This window comes from Nomascus leucogenys, chromosome 8 (genome assembly GCF_006542625.1).
Source record: "Nomascus leucogenys isolate Asia chromosome 8, Asia_NLE_v1, whole genome shotgun sequence".
In the NCBI taxonomy this organism is placed as follows: domain Eukaryota; kingdom Metazoa; phylum Chordata; class Mammalia; order Primates; family Hylobatidae; genus Nomascus; species Nomascus leucogenys.
In genome coordinates this window covers 20,309,995-20,327,230 of record NC_044388.1, presented here as the reverse complement: position 1 = coordinate 20,327,230, position 17,236 = coordinate 20,309,995, and positions in this window count along the sequence as shown.

The following is a 17,236-nucleotide window of genomic DNA, read 5'->3' as shown; positions in this document are numbered from 1 at the left end:
TGGGGACATCTGACCTCTGTGTTCCATTAGTCCTTAGGTGTTCGTTCAAAATTATCTCCTCAAAGGCGATGACTCCTGGAAATTTTCTAGCTTTCTTAAGAGGAGAATAGAGACAATGTTTAATAAAGTAATTCAGAGATTAAGTTGAATAATGTCCCAATAGTAGGGCTGCTGAATATTGATATGATTTCAAAAAAGTATTCAAGCATCAAATGGGGATGGAGGTGCAATTGGATGATTTTAAATGCACCATGGAGCCCTTAAAGCAATATTTCCAGGGAAGGTTTTCTCATTTCCTTCTCTAAATTAAGAATCTTTTCAAAGATCTATTTCTGTTTGACCAAGAGGATAGGAATTAGGACTCCTTACCCCAGTCCTGGACTACTTCATACTGTATAAGGACTGTGTTTTGCTCTCCTCTCTTCATCCCAGCTTGGCAGGATCCAGTTAGAGTAGCTCACACTTCACTAGCCAGAGGGGTTATGAGGTAGTTTGAGGCCACTGCTTATACAAAGGCCAAGGGTCTCTCAATCTCCTCCCAGTGCAGTCCTCATCTCCCTCCAAGTCTCACATTTTCCCATTTATATGTAGAGCCATTCGGCTTGGACTCAGCTACCTTGATCTTGCATGTTCACATCTGCCAATTCATATTATTTTCCAAGTATGTGAAAACTTTTATACTGACAATGATGACTTTGTTTGGTTTGAGAAAATGGAAACATCCTCAAATTATAAACATCCACTTTCTTTAAAAATCACTAGGATTGGGATGAATAAACAATCTTTTTCTCATTCCACCCATTTTGTTAAAAGCTCCTGTTCTTTGTCCTTGCTAAAATTTTCCCGCACGCACTGAAGCTGGAAACCTAAGGGTCATCTCTAATACCTTTCTTCCCTTCTATCCCACATTAGAGCTATCACCAGATCAAAGTAATTTTATTTTCAAATTACAGTGAGGCTCTGGCTACTCTCCTGTGTTATCACAGTCAGTACCCTAGTCCAAGCCACCATCACCTCTGAATGGTGACCACTGCAATAGCCTCCAGTCTGGTTTCTCTGCTTCCATTTAATTATCACAAAGCAGCCATAGCATTCTTCTTAAAATGCAAATAGAATCATGTCACTTTCCTGCCAAAATCTAACCCTTCAATAATTTCTCAATGTGTTCAATAAAACCCAAACTCTATAACATAGTCTGTAGTATGCCTACATGATATTGGCCCTGGCTTACCTCTCCAAGCACATTTTGTGCTATTTTCTCCCTAATACTTTTCCTTAGTAAATCACTAATTTAGTTCAGTTATATTGGGATGAATAGTTTTTACTAATTTACTACAGTTTAGCTACACTCAGAATTATTCTGGCAACTCATACTTAGCTCTACACTATTGGCATTTCTAATTTTCCTGACTAAAACATTTAATCGTAGATAAACATGCACCATGAGCTTAGCTACTGCAGAGAGATGTCTTCCCTAATTAAACCTGAGACTGTTTCCTACCTCTTTCAAGGTGCCAACAGTCTTTAGTTTTTCAAAGAACAATGTATGTATTTATTTCAACCTTTTGTATTGTATCTATAACAGTATAAAATGTATCACACAGAAAAAGCATGTGTCATATGTAAACACATGATAAAAAGTCTCATTTCTGTCTTTACTACCATGGAAGAGTATCAAAAATTTTAAAAAATTTTAATGTCCTTCAATTTTCATCTTAAAAATTTCTAAGTCATTGCCCAATGTTATGTTTTTAGGGGCAAATGGGCTGGGAAAAGCTGCCAATCATAGCTAAGCCAAAAAACCTGATGTGTGTCCTTTTAACCACCAGAGACACCAGAGGATGAGACTTGTATGAAAGACATGGTAAAAAGTCACATCTTATTGGGCATACCAATCATCCCCAAGTTGATGGTTTTTACTTTGCTTAGTCTTTGATGACACATTCAAATCAGATAATTTGAAGATAATTTAATAAAAGGCCTCTACAAGGAACTCAAACAAATCAGCAAGAAAAAAACCCAAACAATCCCATCAAAAAGTGGATAAAGGACATGAATAGACAATTCTCAAAAGAAAATAGACAAACACCCCAAAAACATATAAAAATGTTTAACATCACTAATTATCAGAGAAATGCATATTAAAACCACAATGAGATACCACCTTACCCTTGCAAGAATGGCCATAATTAAAAAATCAAAAAATAATATATGTTGGTATGGATGTGGTGAATAGGGAAATCTTTTATATGGCTGGTGGGAATGTAAAGTAGTACAACCACTATGGAAAACATTATGGAGATTCCTTAAAGAACTAAAAGTAGAACTATGATTCCATCTAGTAATCCCACTACTGGGTATCTACCCAAAGGAAAAGAAATCATTATATGGAAAAGACACATGCATGTGCATGTTTATAGCAACACAATTCACAATTGCAAAAATGTGGAGCAAACCTAAATGCCCATCCACCAATGAGTGGATAAAGAAAATGTGGTATATATGCACCATGGGATATACTCAGCCATAAAACAGAATGAAACAATGGCCTTTGCAGCAATTTGAATGGAGTTGGAGATCATTATTCTAAGTGAGGTAACTCAGGAATGGAAAACCAAATATTGTACATTCTCACTTATAAGTGGGAGCTAAGCTACGAGGATGCAAAGCCATAAGAATGACGTAATGGACTTTGGGGATGGGGGAGAAGAATGGGAGGAGGGTGAGGAATAAAAGACTACGTACTGGGTACCGTGTACACTGATCAAGTGACAGGTGCACCAAAATCTTAGAAATCACTGCTAAAAAACGTATCCATTTAACCAAAAACCACCTGTTCTCCAAAAACTATTGACATAAAATAAAAGGAAAGATTTTTAAAAGTTTAAGTAGGGTCGAGGAAAAGCAAGAGGGAATGCTCTAGTACCTGGAAACACCTGAACCAGTTCTTTTTTTTTTTTTTTTTTGAGACGGTGTCTCGCTCTGTCGCCCAGGCTGGAGTGCAGTGGCGCAATCTCGGCTCACTGCAAGGTCCGCCTCCCGGGTTCCCGCCATTCTCCTGCCTCAGCCTCTCCGAGTAGCTGGGACTACAGGTGCCCGCCACCACGCCCGGCTAATTTATTTTTGTATTTTTAGTAGAGACGGGGTTTCACCGTGGTCTCGATCTCCTGGCCTCGTGATCCGCCTGCCTCGGCCTCCCAAAGTGCTGGGATTACAAGCATGAGCCACCGCGCCCGGCCCCCATTGTTATTCTTAAAAATAGAATATGTATACTTAATGTAAAGTCTACAATTAATTATTTCTATTTTCTTCAGAAACAAAACATAACAGCCTAATCACATTCTCTCTGGTTTATATGCTATCATTTTCTATTATGTCCAATTTGGGATTTATCATACTACTTTTTAAATTCACAAGTTAAGACATTATTATTGCTGTATGCAGTCTATATTTGTTTAGATTTGCCCATGTATTTACCATTCTTTTTGCTGACCTTTCCACCCCGACTTCAAATCTCATGTGCATATAATTGGATAAATCATAATTTGGACTCATGACATGCTGTCATCATTAACCCACCATGATCTTTGTTTTAAAATTCTCTCTTTTGCTTAAGGAACAACTATGAATGTATTGCCGAACCCAAAAACACTAACTATAACGTATCTATATACTCTCTTTTCTTGCATCTCAAAACAATTTATCTTTTTTCCAAAGTACATTCTTCAGAGAATTTCCTCTGGTCTGCTGGTGGTAAATGCTTTTAGTTTTTGTTAGACGATAAAAACCTTTACGTCACCCTTTGTCTTGAATGACAATTTTGCTGGATAGAGAATCCTAGGTTCATAGTTTTCTCTCAGCATTTTGAAAATATTATTTCATTGTCTTTGGATTCCATTTTTTGGTTGATGAGAAAGCTGTTTTCAGTCAAATTATTGTTCTGTTTAGTGGCTCTTTCTTTCTGACTGCCTTTAAGAGTTTCTTTGTCTTTGGTACCCTGCAGTTACATAACAACATGTCCAGGTGTGAATTTGTTTTCTTTTTTCCTGCTTGGTTTATGTTGTGCTTCCCGTATCTATGGATGTATATCTTTCATTATTTCTAGAAAATTCTCAGCCACTATTTCTTCTTCTACTTAATCCTTTGAAAATATATACTAGATGTTTTCCCATTTTATCCTCCATTTCTCTTAACATTTTTTTATATATATATTTCATCACTCCTTAGTTCTCTGCACTACATTCTGGGTAATTCCTTAATTTCTCTTTTCCAATGCACTGTTTGTTCTATTGTGTCCAAACTGCTTTTTAATTCCTTGATTGAGGTGATTGTCATTTTTCTTCCCAGAAGTTCTATTTGGTTCTTTTTAACATCTGCCTAATCAACTATAATTCCTTTAAATATTTTATACAACTTATTTCATATTCTCTAACTGGTAATCCTAATATCCGAAGTCTGGTTTTTTAAAAGAATTATTTATGCCGACCACTCCTCATGGCACCTTTTAACTCATTTATTTGGTATATTTTGTTCATTAATTCACATTTAAATGACTTGAGTCTGTGACTACTTGATAGTTCTGGACTGAGAATGTTTATCTCTAGAAAGAATTTGCGTTTGCTTCTGCAGGGTATCCGATAGTGCTATTAAATTGAAACCACTTTAATTTAACTTGTAGCTCTGGGGATTACCTAGGCAGAGGTAGAATAAATTTGAATCTCAGATTTGTATCAGAGCAAGCCTATAATATCATTTCTCAGGAAGTCCATTGTTTTATATACAGATATAATCCAGAAAAGGAGCAGAAACAGATAGCTTCCCATGTTGGCTCTCTTTGCAAGCAGATGGGTATTTTCCTCAACAGCCTCTTCAAGTGACTCCTGAGTAGTCTAAGAGCTACTCTCCCATTCCCTGAATCAGCCAACCATTTATCCCTCAAACTCTGGGTTCCTAAAATGGATTTTTGCTCCCAGAAGTGCTATGTTCTGTCCATCTTTATCTCTGTAATTTTTGCTTACTCTTCATTTTTGCTAGCCTTTAGGGATTTTTTGTACTTCTTTGTGTGCCCAGCAATGCAATTGACATTGTTTGGCTCTGTATCCCCACCCAAATTTCATCTCGAATTGTAATCCCCATAATCTCCACATATTGAGAAAGGGAGCTGGTGGGAGCTGATTGGATCATGGGAGTGGTTTCCCCCATGCTGTTCTCACCATAGTGTGTTCTCACGAGATTTGACGGTTTTATTACGTGTTTGACAGTTCCTCCTATTCTCTCTCTCACAGTCTCACCTGCCACCATATAAGATGTGCCTGCTTCCCCTTCTGTCATGATTGTAAGTTTCCTGAGGCCTCCCCAGCCATGCAGAACTGTGAGTCAATTAAATGTCTTTCGTTTATAAATTACTCACTCTTGGGCAGTTCTTTATAGCAGTGTGAAAACAAATTAATATAGCAATATATACATATTTATATATATTGTATATATATATATATTTTATATATAAAATATGTTTATATATAAAACATATATATATGTACACACACACTGCCCAAGGCAGAACTTCTAGTGTGGTCTTTTAAAAGATAAACTTTTTACCCCTAATTAGAATATTTTGATGAATTCTCAATGTTCTTAGAATAAAGACTAAAATATATCTTCAAAAGGCTGTGAAGACTTATTTACTGAGGCTATAATTTTACATTTGTTTGTGTTAATATTTTTTAAATGTCTGGTAGCCTCCAAGATAAATGTCCCCCACCCAGCCCAAGATTCTCACTTTCTGGTATTTGTGCTCAGTGTAGCTCTCTCCCATTCTGAATGAGGCTGACATATATGGAACTTAGGATATTGTGGAAAAGATAATGTGTGACTTCTGCAGTAAAATCATAAAAGATATCTCACTTCTGCCTTGCTCTCTTGGGTCACTCACTCTGGAGAGAGTCAGCTGCCATGCCATGAGGCACCAAAGCAGCCATATGAAGAGTTCACGTGGTGAATAACTGAAGCCTCCTGCCAGGAGGCATGTGAGTGAGCCATTTTAGAGGCACATCTTTCCTCTGCAGTCAAACCTTCATCTGACCAACGTTCTGACTGTTAGCTTATGAAAATCTTTGAGCCAGAACCACCCAGCGAAACCACTCCTAAATTCCTGACTTACAGACTTGGTGAGATAATAAATGATAACTTGTTTTAAGCTATCGGGTTTGGGGATAATTTGTTTTACAGCAAAAGATAATAATAGATAACTAACATGATGTCCACCTCTTCCCCTACACTGAATACTTCATGAAGCAGAGACTGTGTCTGTTTTTGCTTACTCTTGCATGCCCCGTGCCTGGCGAATAGTAGAGACTTAAGAAATGTTTGTTGAATCAACAAAGCAACGAATGTAAAGGTTGTATGTCCTTAGTCTCTAGCAAAGATTTCATGACAAAAATGCCAAAAACAATTGTGACAAAAACAAAAATTGCCAAGCTCATTAAACTAAAGAGCTTATGGATAGCAAAAATGAAAACAAAAACTACCAGCAGAGTAAAGAGACAGTCTACAGAATGGGGGAAAACATCTGCAAACTATGCATCTGACAAAGGTCTAATATCCAGAATCTACAAGGAACTTAAATTAATAAGCAAAAAACAAATAACTCCATTAAAAAGTGGGCAAAGAACATGAACAGACACTTCTCAAAAGAAGACATACTTGCGGCCAACAAACATATGAAAAAAACTCAACTTCACTGATCATTAGAGAAATGCAAATTAAAACCATAATAAGAAAAAATTTCACACCAGTCAGAATGGCTATTATTAAAAGGTTAAAAGATTACAGATGCTGGCAAGGTTGCAGAGAAGAAGGAACACTTAAACACTGCTGGTCGTATTGTAAATTAGTTCAGCCATTGTGGGAAGCAGTTTGGTGATTTCTCAAAGAACAGAATACCAAATACCTCATGTTCTCATTTACAAGTGGGAGCTAAACATTGATCATACATGGACACAAAGAAGGGAATAACAGACACCAGGGCCTACTGGAAGGTAGAGGGTGAGAGGAGGGTGAGGATCAAAAAACCACTTATCAGGTACTATGCTTATCATCCGGTGATTAAATAATCTGTACACCAAACCCCTGTGACATGCAATTCACCTATAAACAAACCTGCACATGAAATCCTGAACCTAAAATAAAAGTTAGAAAAAAAGAGAGAGATTGCATGTCCTGTGCCATAGAAATGACCAGAAGAACCCAATGCTGAGAAGCTGCTAGAAAAATTATCTTGACATTATATAATGGCCAGTATTTTCCTTAGAGACTGAGAAATTTTAGATTTGGAATATGTTTATGCAGAATCAGCTGTAGTTAATGGGCTTTCAAAATATTTGGGCAGTGAAAGATGACAATAGGGATCAGGCTAATCTCATCATTTAATTTCCTTAAAAAAACACAAAACATCACAAATGTTTAAAAACAGCTTTGGTTCTCTTTCAGAGTAAGAATTAAAAGGGGAAAGATAAATCCAGAATTGAGTATGTGGATGTTCCTGCGTATGGGTGTATGTGTTCATTGCAGTAGTGGTGGTGGCAGCATTAGTGGTAATAATGGCTCTGGGAATGAGGGTAGAAGTGCCTCACCCTATCCTTCTGCTTATCTAGCCTTGACCCTTCCAACAAAGAAGGGTTGGAGATTATTCCAAGTGCTTATTTTCCAACAAATAACAGTTCATTTCTTTCTTCTGGAAACTTTCTCTGACTCTCAGGGGCCGCTCCCTCCTTTCTATTGTACTTATCATCTTCAAGAACTTCATGAAGGCCTTAGTTCATTACTTTATATTATGGTTTACCCTTTTTTTTTTCTGAAACAATGTCTCTCTGTCTCTTACTTTCAGGCTGGAGTGAAGTGGTGCAATCATAGCTCACTGTAATCTCAAACTCCTGGTCTCAACCAATCCTTCCGCCTTGGCCTCCCAAACAGCTGGGATTAGAGGTGTGAGCCACTGAGCCTGGCCTGGTTTATGAATATTTATAAGTATGCTATGTACTTGATCTCCCTCCGTGGAACAGAAAGCATTCGCAGCAGAAAGAAGATTCCCTCAATTAGAGTCGCTATTCAGAGCAGTGGGAAATACACACAGTAGGACTGACGGAGGAGAAAGTGGAGGTCATTCCTGGAGTCCTAGAGGATTGGTTTCAGTTTCAGCCTCAAGGGATAAGTGCTTAGCCAGAGAGAAATACTATGATGAGGCAGAGTCAGAAACCAGCCAGGAAGTGGACTGGAAGGCAAGAAGAGACAAAGAGATCCTAGATGCAGGTGCAAAAATGCAGGATCAAGAGTTCAGTCTTATTGGGTATCGTCTGTATGGTCACCAGAGCATATCACCAAACTGAAAGTTGCAGACCTAGACTGACGTTCTTTCTCAAACTAGACTATATATTCCTCAAGGATTGGTATTTGTACTCATCTCTATCCCCAGAGTATTGCATAGGGCTCTTAATATAATAGTTGCCTAGTATATCTATATATATATATATAATATAATATATACATATTTTATATATAATATATATTATATATAATATATTACATATATTATATAATATTATATAATATATTACATATATTATATGTATATATATATATATAATATGTATATATATATATGTATATATATATAATATATGTATATATTACATATATTATATGTAATATATGTAATATATATTATATAATATATGTAATATATAATATAATATATATCATATAATATATGTAATATATTATATAATATATTACATATAATATATGTAATATATAATATAATATATATTATATAATATAATATATTACATATAATATATGATATATATTATATAATATATTACATATATTATATAATATATATTACATATATTATATATTATATATAATATATTACATATATTATATATTATATATAATATATTACATATATTATATATATTTTATATTATATATTACATATATTATATATAATATATATTTTATATTATACATTACATATATTTAATAAATAATACATTACATATATTATATACAATATATGTTATACATTACATATATTATATATGATATATATTATACATTACATATATATGATATATTATACATTACATATATTATATTATATATATTACATATGATATATATTATACGTAATATATATTATATATTATATATTATATATAATATATGTAATGTATAATATATCATATAATATATCATATATAATATATGTAATGTATAATATATATATTATATATAATATATGTAATGTATAACATATATTATATAATATGTTATATAATATATTACATATATTATATAATATATTATATTTAATATATTACATATATTATATGTAATATATTATATTTAATATATTACATATATTATATGTAATATATTATATTTAATATATTACATATATTATATGTAATATATTATATAATATATATTTTATATAATATAAAATATATTATATATAATATATATATTTTATATAATATAAAATATATTATATATAATATATATATTTTATATATATATTTTAAACTTTGAATTGAATTTTACTGTATTTACATTTGATTTTCATATAGCTAGCTGTGTGAGATTAATCTTTACTAGGTAAATAAAAGGATTGAAGCTTATTAGTTGTGAGTAATATATATACTACAAAACTAGGCCATTGTTGGTGAATGTCTAAAATAAAATTGACATGAAACCTTCACCTACATCATCATCTGAACTAACTACATACCATCATATAGATTACTTGAAGCAACCTTAATAAATAGAGGACTCATTTGTAACCAGGAAATGAATTGAATACAAATAGGATTTGCTAAAGAATGTGGTTTTCTTTTGCAATATTTACTAATTTGTGACATGTGTCTACATTATTGCTACTCTGAATTAATGAGATTGAAAGGAATAAGGTTCAATTGCTGTGTGATGAGTTAAAATATTAATTGTGTTTATTTTTCTATATTTGTTCCTTCTGCCATTTCAAGCAGGTAGCCAGGACCTAGATAATTCCTGTGATTTTAATTCATTTTAAAATTTTAATTTTAATTTTTGGCAAGGCTGAAACTTGAAGCCACTTGAAATAAAAGCATCTTCACATATTTGTTGGAACCTAAATTCACTGAAGAGATCATTCCAAGTGAAGAGATTATTCCAAGTGCCTTTGAGGAACAATTAGGGAAGAGAAGAGTGGATAGAGAACTCTGGCAAGAAATATGTTTGGGGTGCACAATGGCTTTAAAATGCTTTAATTTAAATGTCTGTAGATGGGGTGAATTTTACTCAGATTGACACACTCCCTTCCTGTTTCTGACATTTGACTTGAGAACTTCTGCTAACAGGCAATAGTAGGGAAAAGGGGGAGGCTTTTCCAGACTGAAAAGGGCAACCCGAGGCCATGAGGTAGGAAAAAGCAGCACGGCAGCACAAGGTGTACCTAAGAAGAGATGAATGTAGTTTTGATTTGCATTTCTCTGATGGCCAGTGATGATGAGCATTTCTTCATGTGTCTGTTGGCTGCATAAATGTCTTCTTTTGAGAAGTGTCTGTTCATATCCTTTGCCCACTTTTTGATAGGGTTGTTTGATTTTTTCTTGTAAATTTGTTTAAGTTCTTTGTAGATTCTGGATATTAGCCCTTTGTCAGATGGGTAGATTGCAAACATTTTCTCCCATTCTGTAGGTTGCCTGTTCACTCTGATGGGAGTTTCTTTTGCTGCCATCTCACACCAGTTAGAATGGCAATCATTAAAGTCAGGAAACAACATGTGCTGGAGAGGATGTGGAGAAATAGGAACACTTTTACACTGTTGGTGGGACTGTAAATTAGTTCAACCATTGTGGAAGACAGTGTGGTGATTCTTCAAGGATCTAGAACTAGAAATACCATTTGACCCAGAGATCCCACTACTGGGTATATACCCAAAGGATTATAAACCATGCTACTATAAAGACACATGCACACGTATGTTTATTGCGGCACTATTCACAATAGCAAAGACTTGGAACCAACCCAAATGTCCATCAATGATAGACTGGATTAAAAAAATGTGGCACATATACACCATGGAATACTATGCATAAAAAAGGATGAATTCATGTCCTTTGTAGGGACATGGATGAAGCTGGAAACCATCATCCTGAGCAAACTATCGCAAGGACAGAAAACCAAACACTGCATGTTCTCACTCATAGATGGGAATTGAACAATGAGAACACTTGGACACAGGGTGGGGAACATCACACACCGGGGCCTGTCGTGGGGTGGGGGGATGGGGGAGGGACAGCATTAGGAGAAATACCTAATGTAAATGACGAGTTAATGGGTGTAGCACACCAACATGGCACACGTATACATATGTAACAAACTGCACGTTGTGAACATGTACCCTAGAACTTAAAGTATAATAATAAAAAAAAGAAAAAAAAAAAAGAAGAGATGAATGTAGAGACTACCTTTCAGTAACAGACCTAAAAGCTGAATTTACTACTGGTTTCATAAGGGTGAGCTCTGCTGCACAGGCAGGGCCTCAGTGAAAAATGCCAACTGCTGATCTGACAACGGGTTGTTGGTAAGCGTCTTTGGGTTGTGTTGTTTCTAGAGGCAGGAGTGGATTGACCTCAGCCTTAGAAGCAGTTTCAATGGAGTGAGTTCACCACTTACTGGTTGGTTTCCAAAGTGGGAGGTTGTCATTTATTGGCTGGCTTTCAGAGGAAAGTACGTTCCCGCTGAATGGAGTAGCAGTTCTGGTATTTATTTGTTACTGTGGCTATAGAACTGCCAGTTTTTTCTTAGAAGAATGGGATTTTTAGTTTTGATTTTGCTTAATTCTCAGAAAGATGGGACTTTGTTCTCATCTAGACAAAGATTTACAAGTGCACATCATATTTCTGAAACAGGGAGTTTCCAGACCATGGACGACCACTGGGTTTTGGACATGAGGATGTGAGGGGCAACCACAAGGGCATGGAGGTGAAAGGCCGTCCCTCTTCTCCAGGTGTCATGGAGACCTCATGGCTTCTACTGTCGTATAGAAAAGAAGGTGCCCACAGCAATTAATAGTGAATTGCCTCCCAACCCAGAGAGATGCGTGCTAAAAGCAAGATTTGAATTGATTTAAAGAATATAAATAAATGGAGTACTTCTTGCAATCCTGTGTTTGTAGACTGATATCATTTTCCTGATTTTACGAAAGGGGATGTTTATGATACATACTTGTCATTAAAAGATGGAAGAACACGAAAGGAACAGTAAAAATGGGACTGGGGATTTTGTTTAAATTGGATATGAAGGGTAAGGGGCAGGCATTTGTAGTGCAAATATTTCTTCCTTGGCCTCTCAAAAGAAACTCACCTTTCCTGAAATGAAGGAGCTGGGCTAAATCATCTCTAGGGTCACTCACAGATCTAACCCACCAATTCCATTGATTTTTATTATTATTATTTTTAAATGTAATATTGTTTTTAATAGGATGACAGCAGATTCCAAGTTTCAGAATGTAACTGCATCTTGTTAAGAAACAAAATCCATTCATTAACACCAGGGAAGAGTAAATAAGCTTATTTATTTTACATATAATGTTCTACATTTGTAAAATGACTTCATGCCACCCATCTCACTTTATACTCAATAAAACTGTCAAACTCTTACAGGGTAGGAAATATTAGAAGTGCCCAAGAATTCTGGAGACCTTCCCTGGCTCTAGTGCTGACACTGGGAGGCGTGAGGAGATGGCCACAGAGCTCCTAGACCATCATCCCCAGCACTCAGGGACTCACCACCCTATCTGCTTTGGAGTCTTGCAGTCTATCCTATCATGCCCTCTATCCCTTTTCATGTCAGCCACCACAGAAAGCCAACACTTCCACGTCTTCCAACATCACCTGGACTCCCATCCTCAGGAGGCACTGAACGTTCTCTAATTCTTCTACTCCACCTTCTGCCTGCTCCCAAAACCCCCAAACCTCTCACTGCATCTCCTGAAGTTCTGTCAGTCACCAGCTAAGTCCTCTGTGCCCTCAGCCTCCTCTGTGAGTGTTCTCTTCAATTGCTTGTTCTCATTGGACTCCTAAGGAACCATGTTCCCATAAGGCCTCTCAGGTGAGAGGACTGCCAATTGTCTTTTCTCTCTCACATCACTCATACCACTGTGTAGAGAGGCAAGGATCCTTATTGTTGCTTCTAGGATGTTTCTCACTTCTCCCTAATGGCCTAACTTTTAATCTTATGCCATTGCAGTTCTGCTACACCATCCCCACTCTGAGCCTCAGATATCTTCAGATTCTTCAGTCACTTCATGAAGATTTTAGCTCGTGGCTCACAGTCACTCTCTCCGTCACTATCCCTTCCCTCATTCTTGATGATATCAGTATCCACATGGATCACCCTTCCAATATCCTGGCTTCTCAGCTCCTTGGCTTTTAACAAAGATCCTACCTACTTCAGTTAAATACTCCCAGGACCCACAATGGCCCATGTCATCACCTATGCTGCACACTCCATTGTCTTGAATCCAAGCATCTGGGTCTCTGACTGTTTCACCTCACTCCTACCGGTATCCAGAGCCAAAAAGTTTTGTTGACCACACTGAGATCTATGATCCATTGATCCTGTAACCTTTTCACAGTCTGCCTCCTTTTCCCATCATGTCTCCACTTCTCAGATTCTAGAAACCATCATAATCGTTTCCTTATATGCACCTTCAACTTCCTTGTCCCTCTTTTCTGTCTCCATATTCATCTGGGAAAACTTGACCTTGGTAAAATACAGCTCTCCACATCCTTGCCACCTGCATCAGGCAATGAATGTGGCTGGGACAGAATGAACAACTATGTTGACCAGTGGTGCTCCCCAGCAAATCGAAATTACATTTTTCTTCCCTCCTTTCTACTCAACATGTAGTTCATAGTTCCACAACATCAACGTTTGAGAGATGATTAGAAATGCAGGATCTCTATCCCCAGCCCACTTACTCACAGTCTGCATTTTAACAAGGTCCCCAGGTATTTCCTGTGCACATTAAAGTTTGAAAATAATGATCTAGAGGATGATTTAAAACCTTACTGGCTTGGCACAGTGGCTCACCTGTAATCCCAGCACTTAGGGAGGCTGAGGCAGGAGGATCACTGGAGCCCAGGAGTTCAAGACCAATCTGGGAAACTTAGCAAGACCTCATCTCTTCAAAAATAAAAAAAAAAAATAAAAGAAAATAAAAAAATTACCCTGGCATGGTGGTGTGTGCCTGTAGTCTGAGCTATTTGGGTGGCTGAGGTGGGAGGATTCCTTGAGCCCAGGAGGTGGAGGTTGCAGTGAGCTGAGATCGCACCACTTCACTCCAGCCTGGGCAACAAAGTGAAACCTGTCTCCAAATAAATAAAATAAACAAATGGAACCTTCTTTCTTCTTAAATTTCCAATACTTCCAGACCATCCTTATTCTCAGCTGATGAGTTCACTTCCTGTTTCAATGAGAAAAAAAAAAAGGCAATCTGAAGAAAACAGCCACATTTCCATCCCTGCCTACCAACTGTACAGAGTGTGTGCCTGTATCCCCTGTCCTTTCTTCTCTCCTTGTGGGTGGACTGCCAATTCTCTTTTCTAAGGCTATTCATCATACTTGTGTTCTAGCTCTCCTCCCCTCTGCCCTCCCCAGAGAGACTACTTCAACTCTCTCTCTCATGTCCTCAATTTTTCTTTCTTCTAAGTCTTTCATATCGGCATCCTACCATTCTATAATTTTTCTCATCTTAAAAACTAAGCACACAGATTAAAAAAATAAAGGACTCTTTCATGGATCTCTATTGCCTATGTAATTTAATACATAAAATCTGAACTATGACCTTGGTTGTTAAAACTTTCTTTATTTTTATAAATTCTCACCTAAGTTTCTGGGTGATAGTCACAGAAATTTCATTTGTTTTATATTTTCTACACATTTGAATTTGAGAAGCATTTGGAATCTTTTTATAAAATCTTTTCTAACAAGGACAACAACAACAAAAAACTCTTAACCATCCACTAAAGACATCTTTCAGACTTATGTGATGGCCAAAACACCAACACTCATTGACTTATCCACATTTCCTTTTCTAATGGTTTCTTGTCTTGCTTTTCCTTTTAGGGTATGAAGGCAGCACAGCACCGAAATTTCAGGTGTATACAGCTGGAATAATTACAGTGAGCATCAAGTCATAACATCTTGCCAATGTGTCTTTTAGTAATTGGATGTATACAGTAGAATTAACATTGAGGACTTGAAATTTCTTGTTATTTAATATCCTTCAGGGACATGTTTACAGAATTTCATGCTTATGCTTGACAGATGTTTGGTAGTTCAGGAAGGAATAATGAAAAATTCAGATATGTAAACAAAGATCTTAGTTACTCAATAAATCAGACAGGAAATGTTTCCCAAGAGTACCAAGTAAAATCAGCAGAAAAGGACCCAAAGCATTCGGCATTTCTTTTTTCTTTTTCTATTTCTTTTTTTTTCTTCTTTTGAGAAGGAGTCTCGCTCTGTCGCCCAGTCTAGAGTGCAGTGGTGCAATCTCGGCTCACTGCAAACTCTGCCTCCCGGGTTCAAACAATTCTCCTGCCTCAGCCTCCTGAGTAGCTGAGACTACAGGCGTGTGCCACCATGCCTGGCCAATTTTTTGTATTTTTAGTAGAGACGGGGTTTCACCGTGTTAGCCAGGATGGTCTTGATCTCCTGACCTCATGATCCGTCCGCCTCAGCCTCCCAAAGTGCTGGGATTACAGGCGTGAGCCACCATGCCCGGCTTGGCATTTCTTTTACATCTTTTACTTGCTTGTATATAAATCCCTAGGTCTATATTGGTTTCTCTGGATTCTTGACATCCAAGCCAGTGTTTATTTGTTAGGCAGCAATAATAATAAACACTCAGGATATTTTCGAAGGTAGAAGTCGCAGTTACAGGATTCACACAATGGAAGTGATTTCAGTGGAAAGACCTACCCATAACAAGGGCAAAATGAATGGGCATTGTGGTTTGTTAATGAGGGTTTTGCACATTTGAGTATGTGAATCATTTCTTTGAACCAGGGTTGCTCAACTCTTCCTGCTCAAATGAATCAATGCTGAAGCCTAAAAATATCCAAATTTCTGGCACCATTACCAGAGATTCTGAATTAATTGGCCTTAGGTTGGGCCTATACATATGCATTTTAAAAAAAACTCTCTATTGACTTTGAGACACAATCCATTTGGGAAAATGTAATCTCAAGCCTGACCTCACCAAAACCTAATAAAACCAAAGCCAGAAAACAGGTTCAGAACCCTTCAGGTTATGGTGGCTCCTTTAAGATTTAACTTGTACCAGTGAATTAGCCTTAACTATTTCTTACATTATTAATTTTAATATCCCAACAGCATTGGTTTGAGGCATTGCATGTTTTTTGAAATTTGAGCTACTCCTACAAGCCCTCCTCGGTGACTTGATGTACTGAGAACTTGTTCACTTGCTTAGCAGTGGTTGTTGAACCTTGTATATGGGGTGTACTTAAGTATGTGACTTCATTCATTGAGTGGGGGGACATGAGATATTCTGAAGTTTCCTGTGGTTAGCTCTTTATTTCAAATGGAAACAGATAATATTACTGTTTACTTTTCCTATTGTGGTGCTCTTTTATTTTTAAGTTACTTCAAGACAGTTCTGAGATACCAAAATGAGTAAGATATGGTTTCACTAATACAACCACGATTAACTAGGTGAATAGCAATTATATTTTATTGAGTAAAACATGCTTAATTAGGTTAGGCCAAGCAGGGCTATTTCCTCACCAATGAGCACACCTTGAGGGAAGGACAAAGTATTAAAGATAACTAGAATTTGCTATTCTAACACCCCCGAAGCTCTCCATCTCTCTTCTCCGCATGTCAACTCTAATCCTTAGATAGACTTTTTTTCACAGTGACTGGAATGTGGTTTCCATCAACCTTCAGGGTCACATTTATCTTCTGAGGAATGGAAACTCAGCTTTTTTGAACCTGGGATCCTAGGGCTGACTGGTCAAACTTGGGTCAAGGGCCATCCCCAAAGAACTGTGGCTAGGGAGGCGGGACCCTGGCAAAACAGCATTTGTCTTTGGATTGTAGAGATAGAATAAATGTTTCCTAGGAGGGGGAAAGGAATGTAATTTCAGGAATTCGAAAAAAAAGC